A 10,041-nucleotide genomic window follows, 5' to 3' on the forward strand; every position below is an offset into this window, starting at 1 on the left:
CATTCTGACTAAAAGCATTGAATTTGAATCCTGGCTCTCTTAAGTTGTCAAATTATATAACAGTATTAAACATATTAATAAAATTAATTTCAGATAATTGTTATGAAGATTAGATGTAGGATTTGTAAAAAAAAAAAAAAAACCTTGACATGTTATCTGCACATAGAAAAGAAACAAAAAATAATCAATCACAAATACTTGTATAGCACTGACTGTGTGTTGAACTCTGGTCTAAGTATTTGTATATATTAACATGTTAAATCCTCACAACAAATTTACAAATCAGGTACAATTATTACCTCTGTTTAACATGTTTAACATGTTTAACATGAGGGAACTCCTCCAAAGCTATACGGTTACAATATGCTAGAGTTAGGGTTAAAACTCAGATTCACTGGGTTGTAAAATCTGTGTACTAGATTATCTTCTTAATAAACAATTACATTGTCATTAACGTGTGAAATAAAAAGGTATGTGCTAACATGAACACTGGGTTCCCTAAACTTTGCAGCTATATACATACACATATGCTGAAGAACTGGACCTTGTGCTAAATTGCCTATAAAGAGTCAGGCCTGTTTTTCTTTATGATGGCCCCATAAACTACTAGTAGGGTGCTGAAGAAAATATAGATTTGAAGCAGTAAAAATCAAGACAAAATGAAAGACCTGACCAAAGCTTTAAAGCTTCTTTTGAGACAGATAAATAACTGCAGCCTTTTGTTGTGTCTCAAAAGCAAACTAAGTAGGTTTTACCACACAAAACCGTCTCATTTTTAAGTTGTAGTTAATAGTCCTTGAGCCATTGACACCCAGATTATATTTTTTAAAAATAGTGTCAGAGAAGAGAGTCTATTCCATAGATTAAAATATACTATTTGGGACATATTTTTACTAAAAAATATTATTTATCTGAAATCAAAATCTAACTGAGTGTTCTATATTTCATCGAACAACCCTGGAGTCAAAATAAACGTAATTTAAGCTTTAGAGATTAGCATATATGGCATTTATGAATTCTACCAATTTTTTAAAATTTGAGAAATTTGTTCTAAAAAAAATAAGCTTACATCTTACGTCTTTTGATAGAGTTCACCCTCTCCATATTTTTAAAATAAACATCAGAAGTCATGAACAAAAATTAGTAGGATAAATAAAGCTTTACGCTTCTTTAATGTTTCTTCAAAGAAGAGCTCAATGTACTAGATAAAAAGTTAGACTTTGAAATTCCTATCCATGAACTTCATCCTCAACTTGACTAGTTCTTTCTGGACATTAAGTTAGTTCCTCTCAATGCCACGAGAGCCAATTTGTCATCTTGAGATAGACAAAACAAAGCTTTACATACAAAGAAATAGCTCTGCAAAGCAGCACTGTACACCATGCAGCAATATAAATCAGCAAGAGAGGGGAAAAATGTATCCTCAGAATGAAAGAGGGAGGAAAGAGAGGATAGCAGGATGGAAAACCTCAATTTGGTCAGTAGAAACAGAGCTTCCTTGAGTGTCATGCTTTCCACTGACACTGAAATAGGAATTAGGCAGGTTGTCAACCTGCACATTTCGAATGCTGTTTTCTGAGTTTATGATGTTAAGCAGGTTATGTAGGTCCATTTTTCACCCATGAAGATCTGTCATTCAGCCAGAGCAACTCCCAGCCAAAACTCCCATTATTGTATGCCTGTCCTTTCAGGGGAGACATCATCTTTTTCAAAACACAAGGGAGCCACATTTTGGGCTCTGTGTCAGGCAGCTGTTCTGTGAAGAGAGGGTCTCCTGCTGATAAATAACAGAAACCTTTTGCCACGCTCTTGCAGGTGCTTGCTTATGTGCTGGCAGGAAGAAGTTTCTGATCTTTAACGTATGTGATAATGGGCTTACTGTTCATCTGGTGAAACACCACAAAGTTTGACACATTGACTGTAAAAGGAAAGAACCGTGTCTTCTCAACTCAATTAGTTTTGCATTCTCACCATTATTAGTGACATTCATAATATATAGTTTATTCTGAAATTGGTTCCAGGTTTTTTTTTCTTTTTTGAGGATCTTAGTGGAACACGTCTGGCTGCATAACGAACCGTAAGTCATGGTAACCATTCTGTATAATGTTATTGCAATGTTGGTACCAAAACATCTGTGATGCTGTACTAGAAAAATACTCATCTATTCAAGTGTATCCAAGTAATTAACATGTAAAAAAAAGTCAAATTCCACAAAGGCTGTTTGCAAATCTTTTTCTCTGCCTCTTTTTTCATGATGCTATTATCTTAAACACTTTAATTATAGTTACTCTTTCCGTCTTTTGTATTGTTCCTCTCACGCATTTTAATTGTACATAATTTTTAAATGGGGCTTCCCAGGTGGTGCAATGGTAAAGAATTCACCTGTAAAGGCAGGAAAGATGGGTTCAACCCCTGGGTCAGGAAGATCCTCTGAAGAAGGAAATGGCAACTCACTCCAATATTCTTGCCTGGAAAATTCCATAGACAGAGGAGCCTGGCAGGCTACAGTCCATGGCGTCACAAAGAGCTGGACATGATGAGAGGCTATGCACACACACCACACAACTTTTAATCGCATTCTGAACAATCAATATTCAACTATACTCTTTCATCTATTCATCCTCTCTTGTGTTCTTCATACCTTCCATTTCCGTTTCCATCTGAGATCGTTCTTTCTACATAAAGAACTTGTGTTAACATTTGTCTTAAAACATGCCTGCTGATGACTAATTTTCTCAGGTCATGTTTTCTAAAAGATATTTTTTAAGGATATTTTCCCAGGGATAGAATTCCAGATGGATGGTTTTGTTCGGCTTTTCTTTCAGCACCTTAAAGCTGTCACTCCATTATTTCCTGTGTCTGTTGTTACTCTTGCTTCTTTGAAGGTTCAATGTCTTTTCCTCGGGCTGCTCTTCTTCTCTTTGGCTTTAGGAGTTTCACTGCTGTGTGTCTAGTTAGGTTTTTTTATCCTGTTTAGGGTTCACAAATCTTGACTCTTTGAGTTAATGTTCTTCTTCAATTTTGGCAAAGAAAAACTCTGTCATTATTTCATTTAATATTGCTTCTGTCTCTCTCTTCTATTGGTACTCTAAAGATACACATATTTTAGAACTTGCCACTGTAGCCCACATGGATCTAAGTCTCATTTTTAATGTATTTTAGGGTTCCTTCTATTTGTTTGAGTTTATGAATTTTATTATAACGTATCCTCTTAGTTCCTAATAACGAATTTTTTGGATCCTTAATCTTCTCTTCTAATCTTTATATCTGCCGCCAAATCCATCTATTGAGTTCTCTCCTCAGACCGTCTTAAATTCTGATCACTGTCTCTTTGGCAGTACAGAGTAACACAAATTCTGCTCTGCTTTTTAGTGTTCTTTGCTTGTGTTTTTATTTCACTTTTACACTTATTTAGCATCAAAATTTTGGTAAATAACTTGAGAGTGAAACAGCCCTGTGTTTGAAGCTTCTTTGATCTCCAGTTTCATCAAACTGTTTTTAAGTCTTGCAGAAGCTCTGCTGGTGTTTCTGCCATCAATTACATAACCAGCGTGTTCATCTTCTTGCCTAAGCCAAGAATTAATACCTATACCCAGATGCAAAATATCCCTTCTCTGGATTATTAACCCTTCCAGGTATTATTATTCTTTTAGCAGTCCTCAGATGCTTTTAACAAATTATTTTTACATTTCATTTATTTATTCTAGTCTTGGTTGGCCACAGTCACTTCATTCTACCTAGAAGTTTAAATTTTTATTTATTTAGTTATTTAGCAACAGTTTTTGGCCCCAACTTTCATAGAGAGAACAACTTTTTGTTCAACATTCTTGTGGAAAAAGCATACCTCCAGTTATTCCTAAGCACAAGGGGATCAAAACCGTGTTTCTGTTTAGAATGTTTTATTTTTCATGGATGTATTTTCTCAATAGCAGATTCTGCTTTTAATTGTGAATAGATGGAACAAATTACAAAAAAGAGAATTTTTACTGTCAAAATTTTACTTTTTTTTACACAGGAACTTACTTTGTGTAATGTAGCTAAAGGTTGATTTAGGAGATGCAATTTTGAGACTATTAGAGTCAAGAATCTAGTCAGTGAGACCATAATGAGATGTAACTAATTTATAATGAAAATGCGCCGATCAAAAAAGTTCAGCATAAACAATGGCAACTTTATTGTCACTCAGTAAATTTGTGAATAAAATTGAGTGACAATAAAGAGAGTGGAAAAGTTGGCTTAAAAACTCAATGTTCAAAAAACTAAGATCATGGCATCTGGTCCCATCACTTCATGGCAAATAGATGGGGAAACAGTGGAAACAGTGGCTGACTCTATTTTCTTGGGCTCCAAAATCACCGCAGATGGTGACTACAGCCATGAAATTAAAAGACACTTGCTCCTTGGAAGAAAAGCTTTGACCAACCTAGACAGCATATTAAAAAGCAGAGACATTACTTTGGCAGCAAAGGTCCATTTAGTCAAAGCTATGGTTTTTCCAGTAGTCATGTGTGGATGTGAGAGCTGGACTATAAAGAAAGCTGAGTGACAAAGAATTGATGCTTTTGAACTGTGGTGTTGGAAAAGACTCTTGAGAGTCCCTTGGACTGCAAGAAGTTCAAACCAGTCCATCCTAAAGGAAATCAGTCCAGAATATTCATTGGAAGGTTGATGCTGAAGCTGAAACTCCAATACTTTGGCCACCTGATGCGAAGAACTGACTCATTTGAAAAGACCCCCTGATGCTACGAAAGATTGAAAGCAGGAAGAGAAGAGGATGACAGAGGATGAGATGGTTGGATGGCATCACCCACTCAATGGACATGAGCTTGAGCAAACTCTGGGGTGGGGGGTGGGAGTGATGGACAGGGAGGCCTGGCGTGCTGCCGTCCATGGGAGTCACAAAGAGTCAGACACGACTGAGTGACTGAACAGAACTGAACTGTCACTCAAGATGGAATTGAGAGAAAATAAACAAATGTCTAGAAATTCTTATTTCTAAACCAGAACTATGAACTATTTCTCTCAGAAAAACTGAAAAAAATAGCAGGACTCTAGACCACCTACAAGTTTCTAGGTTAATGAGTCACTGCTACAGAATTTTTTTTTCTCTTCAGAGAAGGGCAAGAGCTTGTTAGCCCTGAGCTCATGAAGAATTATATCATACCTTGTTCCTAAAAAGATTCAAAAATGACTTACAGTAACAGAAAGTAAAAGTATATTTCAAAAGAATAGAAAGTATCAGGGCAAAGAAGAAAATAAAAAGTATAATTAGATGAAGCTAGGGAAAGGTAATGTGTGCTATAAGGGTCAAAGCAAGGAAGCTATAGATGTTTTAATCATCATGCTTCATTCAAGCAAATAACACTCAGATTCATCCTTTTCTTTCCATTGACTTAGTGTTTAATCAATCACTGGAATTAGATCTAATGTTTATGGTTCATTTCCTACAGTTTGAAAAAAGAAATTCCTAAATAGATTGGAAAGTGGTCTTTAAGATTGCCTACAACTTTGTGATTCTGTAATTCAGGCCAATTCTGAATGCAAGTGTAATTAAGACTTACCTATAAGATATGCTATGAAGAGGGACTTTCTGTTCCAAATAGCCTTCTTATACCCCAAAATTTCCTTCTCCTAAGACTTGGACTATATTAGATGTGCAGTTTATCTAATATCTAGTAGTTAACAAAGCCTAAATTGAGAAATAAGGGATTAAGAGAATTAAGATCCCTCCTAAATGCATATCTGTGTTTAGAAAGATGATGCTCATTACCAATTGAGCACTCTTGTTTATTAATCTTAACTCAGAGAAGTCTCTACAAGATGTTTCCTGACTGTACCCTACCAATTTCAGTTGCTACCATGAACCACCAACAAACCCAGGGATATGGGGCATTAAGTACCCACTCATCACATCCAACCAGTTGAGACTTCTTAATAATCTGATTAAACACTTCAGTATAAACCAATATTTTGATGAAACAATTAAAAATGCTTAGCATGAATGTCCATCAAACTTTGTAAGACTCTGAAGATGCATATGGTATACTGTATTCAATTTTGGGTATCTTGCATTAAAGGGGTTATGATAAAAAGTTGTAAGCTGAGAAAAGTGATAAGGAGAGCAAATAATCAAAAAACTGTCTAAAGATACAGAAAAGATTAGGAATGACAAAGACAAAAAACATTTGTGAAAACAGTTACTGTTAGCATTAAGTTAAAGGATGATCTTTTGGAAGACAAAATTTATTTCTTCTCTGCTCTTCCACAGACAAATAAAAGAATAAAGATGAATAAGTAAAAATAAAAGAAACATTCATTTTATATCCATTTTAAAACATTTTTTTTTTTACCATTTTAGAAGAAACATGTAATGACAGAATGGGTTGTCTTATGAAGCTGTGCCCTTTTTGTCATTGAAAGTATTCAAGCAGAGTTTGAATTATCCATTCCATGATTCATTCATCTAATAAATATTCATGCAAGGCTATTATGTTCAAGATGCTGTGCTGAGACTGTGGGAGAGATACAGATGAATCAGACTGAGTTTTTCTGAAATAGTGGAGCTAAGAATTAAATTGAATAATCAGAAAACAAGGTAAGAAAGGAGAAGTGCCATAGAAGATACATTAATAACGTATAGAACTGCAAAGGAGGGAAGCACAACTTCCAGTTCATGGATGTGGGAAGAGTATGTTCTCCTCTACAATCCATTCTCCACAGAGCAGCAGAAAATCAGTTTGCATTACACTTCTGATCAAAACTCTTCCGACAGATTTTTGTTGCACATCCAGAGTCCTCATACTGGTTTCTGAGTTCTGCTTGTCCCCCGTCTCCTGCTCGCCATGGACCAGCACAGTAGTCTCTCTCCTGAAACACACCAACCTTGCTCATCCTCCAGCCTTCCTACTTGTCAGCTGACCACACCTTGGTTGGGCTGACAACTTCTTATTCTCCAGTCTTCAGTACCCAGATCATTTCCTTCAAGGAGCCATCCTTGAGCTAATAATGCTCAATCTAAGTTAGCTGAGGGTGCCTTCCTTTATCTTCCATCTCTCTATACTGAGGACCATTTCGTTTTCTGCTCAGAATTATCAAAATCTGAAATTGCCCTTTCTCTTGTCCATTTACTTATAAATCGTCTATTATCTTTCTAAACTAGAATGTAACAAGAGTAAGGATTTGTCTGTCTTTCTTGCTGTTGTGTCCTCAGCATCTAGATTAGAACAGTGCCTAACGCACTGAAAGTATACAATAAATATTTGCTGAAGGTTGAATAAAGAGTAATTTGCACAAGGGGGAGTTTAGACAAGGATCTTTAGCACCTTCTAACTCTTACATTATGATATCAATTCTCAATGCTAATTCTTCTCAACTAGGTCAGCCTTTTTATTAAGTCTGGTATTTTGGTCATTGCTTACTCCTGCTCTGTGGACACTCATCAACTTTCAGGTTCAAATGAAGATGTGTGTCTAGGTCATTCTTTCAGAAGTCTTCCTAAATTATGATTAACTTTTCTTTTTTGTGTGTGAGGGACTTCCCTGGTGGCTCTAACGGTTAAGCGTCTGTCCACAATGTGGGAAACCTGGGTTCAATCTCTGGGTCAGGAAGATCCCCTGGAGAAGGAAATGGCAATCCACTCCAGTACCATTGCCTGTAAAATCCCATGGACAGAGGAGCCTGGTAGGCTACAGTCCATGGGGTCTCGAAGAGTCGGACACAACTGAGCGGCTTCACTTTCACTTTTCTTTTTATAAATTCCTAAAATGTCTACCAAACAGCGATGCTTTTTTTAGTCTTATTTTGATACTACTTGCCCTTGCTTCCTGTTTGGTGAGTGCAGGATGGTCTATGCTAGCTCTACCTAATGGAAATACAATAGTGAGATTGCTCAGTCGTGTCCGACTCCTTGCAACCCCATGGACTGTAGCCTACCAGGCTCCTCCATCCATGTGATTTTCCAGGCAAGGGTACTGGAGTGGGTTGCTGTCTCCTTCTCCAGGGGATCTTCCCGACCAAGGGATCGAACCCAGGTCTCCCACATTGCCGGCAGACGCTTTACTGTCCGAGCCACTGTAAGCCACATATATAATTCTTTAGTAGCCACACTGCAAAGAGGTCAGAAGAAATAGGTGAAATTAATCTTAATAATATATTTTAGTTTAACCTAATGTACCTTAAATATTATTATTTCAACATATAATCAATATAAAAAATTTTAATGAGATAGTATGTACCAAAAAGTCATGCTTAATGAGAAAATTATTTTATACTGTTTCAGTATTAAAATTTTAAGTAGTTAAAATTAAATAAAATTTAGATTTAATTACACTAGCTACAGTTCAAGTACTCAGCTGACTACATATGGTTAATGGCTACATTTAGGTCAGCACAGAAATTCACAGCTAAATGGTGGATGCACTGGTCCAGGGACAGCCCCTTCAACAAAGCATTCAGTCTTTAGCTGGTAGCTAAATTAATGAATAGGATACTATTAATTTTTTTTCGTTGTTGTTTATAGTCTTTAATTGAAATGATGATAGAGGAAATAGAGCTATTTGAAAACAAAACCACACAGCTGCCTTGGCCTAGATTACAAGGTGGCACCAGGTGTGGGGTTCACATTCTGGGTGGCCACCTGTGGTGCGACCTTAATGATCCGGGGCTTGTCTATGATCCTGGCTGTGCGGTTACCCTTCTCCACGATCCCAATAATCCATGCTTGGTGGCCTTCACCATACTTGGGGGACTTGATCTCTGCGCAGAATTGAGCTGCTTGCTCACGTGGTAGACAGATCAGGAGGCCACCTGATGTCTCTGGGCAGGTCCCGTGCATGAGCCCAAACATGTTTCCGCAGGCCTTGCTCACAGCTGCCATCTTGGCCAGGATGGGAAGGTTGTGAATCACAAAGGATACCTCATTCCTCTGCTGTTTGGCCAGGTTCTGTGCGTGGCCCAGAATCCCGAAGCCCGTGATGTCAGTAGCCACATGGGCGTTGAACGTGTGCATGAGTCCTGCCGCTGTCCTGTTGAGCCTAGCCATGTTCATCATCGCCTCCTGGTACGCCAGCTCCACATCCTCCTGGGTGACCACTAGCTTGATTTTACTCCACTTCTCAGGAATATCCAGCCACTGGTGCACAGCCACGGCCACTTGCGTCCCCAAAGGTTTTGTCAGGACAAGCACGTCACCCAGCACTGCATTATCTGGCGTGATAAACTCGTTGGGCTGGCAGACAGTCGTAGCCACACCTCTTAAAACAATCCAGGGGTTTAGCACTGTCTGGCTGCCCATTACAGACGTTCCTGCCTCCTCTGCTGCATCTTTAAAACCCTGTATAATTAGGGGCATCACTTTGTCCCTTTCCCTGTCGGTCATTTTATTACTGACTCCGAGGAGCATCAGCATGTTGTCGCACTCCGTGACCCCCATGGCGTAGAGGTCACTGAGGACGTTGGCACAGGCTATCCTGCCCATCATCGACGATGGGATAAATGTAATCTGTGGTTTGAACCAAGGAAAGGCCGCCGTGCCTCAGAGGAATGACACAGGTGTCCATCCCGATGCCAAGTCTTGGCATAACTGCTCCAAGAAACTGCTCATCTTCTTGGAAGTGGTTCTCCTGCAAGGACTCCAGCAATTTCTGCAGGACATCTTGGGCACTTTGCAGCCAGTGCCCTTCAGTTCAGTGAATCTGGTTAACCGGAAACTCATGTCCAATTCATAACTTTCCGGGTTAAAGGACTCCCGTGCAGACATGGTTCTTGGGCCCACACACCTCATGGCCGGGCTCCTCTGCTCCCTTTCCTACGCAGCTGGTTTCTTTATAGATCCACCGGTTCGATTTCTATTTAATTTTTAATAAACAAATGAGAAAATGAATGATTTGCATTTTCTCCATACATGTGCTTAATTACTAGTGTTGCTAGGAAACAGCATTAATGAGAGCAAAAACAGCACTAAAAAGTAAAAATACTGATGTATTTAATGAATGTCATGAGACTACGCTGCTGCGCTAAAAATGCTGCTGTTCTGTGTCATCA

The 10,041-nt window shown here is 38.3% G+C and overlaps 1 pseudogene; it reads right to left on the reverse strand.

Moving 5' to 3' along the window:
- Positions 1–8,590: 8,590 nt before the first annotated feature.
- On the reverse strand, positions 8,591–9,757 carry LOC138086357 (selenide, water dikinase 1 pseudogene; annotated as a pseudogene).
- Positions 9,758–10,041: the final 284 nt, after the last annotated feature.

The sequence above is a fragment of the Capricornis sumatraensis genome, chromosome 9, assembly GCF_032405125.1.
Source record: "Capricornis sumatraensis isolate serow.1 chromosome 9, serow.2, whole genome shotgun sequence".
Taxonomy (NCBI): domain Eukaryota; kingdom Metazoa; phylum Chordata; class Mammalia; order Artiodactyla; family Bovidae; genus Capricornis; species Capricornis sumatraensis.